The sequence below is a fragment of the Carassius auratus genome, chromosome 38 (assembly GCF_003368295.1).
Source record: "Carassius auratus strain Wakin chromosome 38, ASM336829v1, whole genome shotgun sequence".
Taxonomy (NCBI): Eukaryota; Metazoa; Chordata; class Actinopteri; order Cypriniformes; family Cyprinidae; genus Carassius; species Carassius auratus.
The window spans coordinates 20,508,006-20,515,419 of record NC_039280.1 but is presented as its reverse complement, the minus strand read 5'-3'; positions in this window follow the sequence as shown (position 1 = coordinate 20,515,419).

The window sequence follows — 7,414 nt, the reverse complement described above, 5'->3', positions numbered from 1 at the left end:
AGGCTTAATAACAGCCAGTTTGAAGGTTTTGGGGACATATCCTAATGACAATGAGGAATTAATAATAGTCAGAAGAGGACCTATGACTTCTGGAAGCACCTCTTTTAGGAGCTTAGATGGTATAGGGTCTAACATACATGTTGTTGGTTTAGATGATTTAACAAGTTTATACAATTCTTCCTCTCCTATAGTAGAGAATGAGTGGAACTGTTCCTCAGGGGGTCTATAGTGCACTGTCTGATGTGATACTGTAGCTGACGGCTGAATGGTTGCAATTTTATCTCTAATAGTATCGATTTTAGAAGTAAAGTAGTTCATAAAGTCATTACTGTTGTGGTGTTGGGAAATGTCAACACTTGTTGAGGCTTTATTTTTCGTTAATTTAGCCACTGTATTGAATAAATACCTGGGGTTATGTTTGTTTTCTTCTAAAAGAGAAGAAAAGTAATCAGATCTAGAAGTTTTTAATGCTTTTCTATAGGATATGCTACTTTCCCGCCAAGCAATACGAAATACCTCTAGTTTTGTTTTCCTCCAGCTGCGCTCCATTTTTCGGGCTGCTCTCTTTAGGGTGCGAGTATGCTCATTATACCATGGTGTCAAACTGTTTTCCTTAACCTTCCTTAAGCGTAAAGGAGCAACTGTATTTAACGTGCTAGAAAAGAGAGAGTCCATAGTTTCTGTTACATCATCAAGTTGTTTTGGATATGCTAAGGAATTCGGATACATCAGGAAGATAACTTAAAAAGCAGTCTTTTGTGGTAGAAGTGATGGTTCTTCGATACTTGTAACAAGAAGTAGAATTTACAATTTTGGCTATATGAAGTTTACACAGAACTAAATAATGATCTGAGATATCATCACTTGGCTGAATAATTTCAACACTATCAACATTAATTCTATGTGACAGTATTAAATCTAGAGTATGATTTCGACAATGAGTAGGTCCTGAAACATGTTGTCTAACACCAATAGAGTTCAGAATGTCTATAAATGCTGATCCCAATGCATCTTTTTCATTATCGACATGGATATTAAAATCACCAACTATTAAACCTTTATCTGCAGCCAGAACTAACTTGGATGTAAAATCACCAAACTCTTTAATAAAGTCTGTATGATGCCCTGGTGGCCTGTATACAGTAGCCAGTACAAACATAACAGGGGATTTATCATTAACATTGGTTTCTCTGGATAATGTTATATGAAGCACCATTACTTCAAACGAGTTATACTTGAAGCCTGCCCTCTGAGAAATCCTGAAAACGTTGTTATAAATTGAAGCAACTCCTCCCCCTTTGCCTTTTAAACGCGGCTCATATTTATAGCAGTAATCTTGGGGGGTGGACTCATTTAAAATAATGTAATCATCAGGTTTTAGCCAAGTTTCTGTCAAACAGAGCACATCTATATTATGATCAGTTATCATATTATTTACAAAAAGTGTTTTCGTAGAAATGGATCTGATATTCAATAAGCCAATCTTTATCATTTGTTTATCCATATTGCATTTGTTTTTTATTTGTTGAACCTCAATTAAATTGTTAACCTTAACTTGGTTTGGACGTTTTTTGTATTTTCTAGTTCGGGGAACAGACACAGTCTCTATAGTGTGATATCTAGGTGGGATGAAGACCATCTCTTTTAAACAGGTCAGGTCTGCCCCAAAAGCTCGTCCAATTGTCTATGAAACCTATGTTATTCTGTGGGCACCACTTAGACAAATCTGCTATGCATCTCGTCACCACGGTAAGCAGGGAGGGGACCAGAGCATATAACAGTGTCTGACATCGTGCTTGCAAGTTCACACACCTCTTTAAAGTTATTTTTAGTGATCTCCGACTGGCGAAGTCGAACATCATTAGTGCCGGCATGAATAACAATCTTACTGTATTTACGTTTAGCATTAGCCAGCACTTTTAAATTTGCCAAGATGTCAGGCGCTCTGGCTCCCGGTAAACATTTGACTATGGTGGCTGGTGTCTCTATATTCACGTTCCGTACAATAGAATCACCAATAACTAGAGCACTTTCATCAGGTTTCTCAGTGGGTGCATCACTGAGTGGGGAGAACCTGTTTAATGTTTTGATCGGAACAGAAGAGCGGTGTTTTGACCCATGACTACGCTGCCTCACCGTCACCCAGTTGCCCTGCTGCAGGGGCTCTGCTGGAACCGGACAATGTACAGGAATCCCTGAGCTAGACGCATCCAAAGCCGTATCTAGAGCCCTAACATTCTTACTGTCCTCAATTAAAGTTTGGATGCGTGTCTCTAATTCTGAAATCTTCTCTGTCAGCCTAACTATTTCCCTGCATTTATCACATGTGAATCCCTCATCAGCGACAGAGATAGATAAACTGTACATGTGGTGTAGCAGAAATGAGTCGAACCAGACAAATTAAAGAGTCTATCAGAGCTGTGTGCATTGAAACGAGAGCCGAACTCCTCAGGAAGTCATAAATCAGTTCTAGTGCCACAAGAACCAAGCAAGATAACCAACCAACCAACTTGTTCACACAACAGCTTTCAACATTAACAACAATAGAACAATTATTAACAATTTTAATTCGAAGAAGAGATTGTCAAATGTATTGTTCGTGATTGAAATGCAACGCTGGACATCACATGTAAACCCAGGAGATCAAGTTAAATACTTGCATTGACTTCCCCCCCAGCCAGTGAAACCAGACTGAAATTCCTAAGGGGGAAGGGCTTTAAACCTTTGTCTTCACAGAAAAGTCCCTTTGCCAGAGAATGGCAAAGAAACTGCTTTTTGTACATTATATAGGGACCAGAATGAACTCAAAAGGACTTATAAATGAATCATTCCATTGCTTAACTCCATATTCATTTATCTGTAACCCACACATTTGACTATCATGTATAATCACTTATTGTGTATGTCTTTTGATAACTATAGGATACATAGTCATGTCTAGTATTGATATAATCGAATTTTCTTGCTTGATATTGTCCTGACAATCATTTATTTGTAAAATATATCATAATCGTGTTATAGGAATCATGTCCAAAATTAGATCCTGCGAGGCAGGAACCACATGCTTGGTAAGATAAACAAATGATTTATGATACCCCCGAGCCAAGACAATATCTGATTGGTCAAGACAACATTTGAGTTGTGACCAACAGGGAAGTTTAAATACTTTGGACACCATGAAATTTGGCTTTTAATCCCTAGCTGCTGCTTTTAGCCATGTCGGCTTTTAGTTCCAGCCTTGCTCGTGCTATCAGTCATGCTATTAGTCTTGCCTGCTCTTAGCTTTTAGCTTGTAGCTTTGCTACCTAGCTTTAGCTTGTAGCATCTAGCCATGCGGTTAGTCATCATTGTTCTTTGAGCGCGGTTCCAGCGTGCCTGCCTTCTGCTACTATGCCACGATGAGAAGGAACACAACCTAGTCTCGTCAAACTTTATTTCTTTTCTTTTCCGTTTGAGAGTTTCGTGTTCTGAGTTAAGTTTTGTAACGTCCGTTCAACTTCAACCAGCGCCCACGACTCTGCACTTTCAGCCAACGCCCAACAACCACGGGCTTCCCAAGACGTCACTTCACTACTGAACTTCCAGCCAATCAGCGACACCGGGATACCCCTTTCAACGGGAGTCTCTTTCACAGCAAACGAAGGCAACGTATTCCCAGATATTTGTTGTGCTGGTGCATCTAATCTAATTTTAGTCACATTGAGGAACTCAATGCAAGGGCTAACTACGTGATTGATGGTTGCTCATGTCTATGCAATTTAACGTATTGCTGTAAACTTGGAATTCCATATTTCCATTCTCTTAAACTCATCTTTTCCTAACTTTCGATCTTCCTGCAACTTGTGTGAATGTGTGAGTGCGTGCGTTTATGTGTTAGATTAGTTTATATGTCTTAGATTTATCTAATAAAGCCTTATTCATATTGAAAAGAGAAGTATCTTGTGTTTTGTGCTTACAAGTTAATGTCTTAAACTGCCGATCTTGTTACTGTGCTAATTGATAGTGTTTTCACTATAGTTTGAATATTAGTATCCAGCGCAGATTTGATGTTAAATGGCTCGTTCACTGAATCGCAGGGCGTCTCCGTGACCAGCCGTGAAACAGTGATTCTGTTCAAATTCCCTTTAAAATCTTAAATGATTCCCTTTGAGCTAAATGGACCTGTTTCCCTTACAGTGGCAAGGGGTGCAAATAACGATAGTAGGCGAAGCCATTACTCACCGTGCTTGATGAAATATTCTTACTGCGGTTGTTTGATGAACTTGTGAAAAACTGGAGCGAGAGAGAGGAGAGGAGAAAAGAAAACGCTAATGACAAGCTAACGAGTGCTAACGCTTTGCAGGTGTACTGCAGTCACGGAAGAGTGAACGATCAAAGTTAATCTGATAAGATTGATCGATAATATCAGAAATATGGTGTGAATTAAGTTATATTTTACAACTTAAAAAACAAACAAACAAACAGACAGTGATAGTAAGAAAGATTATAGAGAAAAAATATAAAATAAAAACAGCTACACGGAGCTATGATTAGCTACAGAAGGCCAACAGGAAGAAGAGAAAACACTGTCCAACAGAACTCTGGATTGACTTGGGTAAGCAGCTCAAGTTCCCAGATTTTGTAACATCAACCTGTTTAAGACCAGATGTGGTGCTGACATCTGCTTCATCTAAGCAGGTTCTCTTGCTGGAAAGACCTGAAACACTCAATGATATAAGGAAACATCACTGATGGTTTTGTTCCAGCGCATCTACGGATGTATCTATGTACAATATATTTTTGTATTCCTTCCATCCACCAAATCATACCCCATATTTTACTAACTTCTATTTTTCCTCCAATATTTCCACATAATTTTCTTCCAATAATCTTTTACATGCACGGATAACCTTCCAACTGCCTGTGCTCTCTTATAATTGATCAGGTCATCAAAGTAAAATGACCTTCTGACCCTCCTAAACATTCTGTTCCTAATTCTAATAGCATCACTGCATTTGTCTGTCCACCAAGGTATTGTTTTTCTTCCTTTTTATTTTACCCCAATGACTTTTGCTGTACTGTATACAATTGTAACTGTTTGTTTTATTCCTCTATATTATCATGCATTTCTTTAATTTCTCTTTGAATTTCTGCCAGTTAGCAGTTTTAAACTTCCATCTAAGAATTTTGTTTATCACTTTGTTCTACTTCTAATCCTATTTTACAACAAATTGGGAAGTGATCATTTCCTATAATACTGTTCAAACACTTCCCATGTGAATTTCCTAGCCAATTCTTCTGAAACTAGAGGTACATTTATTGCAGATTAGTGACCGCTGGCAACATCAATCCTTGTTGCTTTACCATCATTCAAACACTAACCTATAATATTTCCATTTTGATCTTTCTTTACACCACTCCATATCTTACTGTAGGCATTAAAGTCCCCACACCACATAGCTTCTGAACTGAGCGCTGTTAACAACTTGGGTTGTCCTTGTCCTCTTTAGTCCGGGTGACATGGTGTCCCAGTTTTCCAAAAATAACTTCTTATTTGGAGAACAGTTTTCCACTTTGCTACAGTCCATTTTAAATGAGCCTTGGCCCAGAGAAAAGCCTGCGCTTCTGGATCATGTTTAGATATGGTTTATTTTTTTACCTATAGAGTTTTAGCTGGTAACGGTGAATTGTGTTCACCGATTATGTTTTCTGGAAGTATTCCTGAGCCCATGTTGTGATCTCCATTACAGTATCGTTCCTGTATGTGATGCAGTGCGTCTAAGAGCTGAAGATCATGGGAATCCAGTATGGTTTTCCGGCCTTGACCCGTACACACAGAGATTGTTCCAGATTCTCTGAATCTTTGGATGATATTATGCACTGCAGATGATGATAACCTCAAACTCTTTGCAATTTTTCTCTGAGAAACTCCTTTCTGATATTGCTTCACTATTTTTCACCGCAGCATTGGGGGAATTGGTGATCCTCTGCCCATCTTAACTTCTGAGAGACACTGTCACTCTGAGAGGCTCTTTTTATACCCAATCATGTTCACAATTGACCTAATAAGTTGCAAACTGGTCCTCCAGCTGTTCCTTATATGTACATTCAACTTTTCCAGCCTCTTATTGCTACCTGTCCCAACTTTTTTGTAATGTGCAGCTCTCATAAAATCCAAAATGAGCCAATATTTGGCATGACATTTCAAAATGTCTCACTTTCAACATTTGATATGTTATCTATATTCTATTGTGAATAAAATTTAAGTTTGAGATTTGTAAGTTATGCCATTCCTTTTTTACTCACAATTTGTACAGTGTCCCAAATTGTTTTGGAATTGGGTTTAAAAATAACAAATCAGGGTAACACTTTAGTACAGGGTCCAAATCACACTAATAACTAGTTGCTTATTAGCATGTCTATTATTAACATTGTTTATTAGTGCTTATAAGGCAAGGCATGTTTATTTATATAGCACATTTCGTACACAATGGTAAAGTTAAATAATCATGAAGAAAATAAATAACAAATGGCAAGTAAATGGCAAGTAAAATAATCATGAAGAAAATTAATAACAAATAAAACAAGCAATTTTAAAACATTTACTTAAAATGAATTTAAAAACCGTTAGAAAATGATTTTACGTAAAAAAATTAAAGAAAAACCAGTGAAAATTATAGTGCAATCAGTTCGGACATTGGACAGTGCTCATTCAATAAATGCACAGCTAAACATATGGGTTTTGAGTCTAGATTTAAATGTGACTAGTGTTTTAGCACATCTGATCTCTTCTGGAAGCTGATTCCAACTGCGGGCAGCATAGAAACTAAAGGAGGACTCCCCTTGTTTTGTGTGAACCCTTGGTATTTCTACCTGACTTGATCCTAGTGATCTGAGTGCTCTGTTAGGTTTATATTGTCCTTGTGGGATATGTCAACCACATGATGACTCGGACCCGGTGTGTGTGTGCTGAATGGATTGACACACTCTGCTGAAGGATGACGAAGGGAAAAGTAGATATTGTCCTTAAGCACTCTAGCACCAAGTTTGTTTGGGTGGAGGCCATCCGGTTTAAACAATTGTCTATGGCCCCAGAAAAGATAGAAGTTGTCGATGAAATTTACTCCTTTTATATTACAAGATCTTTGTAGCCATGTGTTCAGCCCAAGCATCCGTGAAAACATATTTGTTCCCCTTGCTGGGAGTGGTCCACTGATGAACGACTGAACTTTGAGTCTTTGAAGTGTTTCAAAGAGTTCACTGAAGTCCTTCTTAAGGAGTTCTGACTGCTCTTTCCGAATATCATTCTTCCCCAGATGGATGATGATTTGATTTGCAGTCTTGTGCTTCATCAGAATGTTCTGAAGTTCCTTGTTCACATCAGAGACCGTTGCTTGAGGAAGGCAGCATGTTGTTGTAGTCCTGCTACGGATGT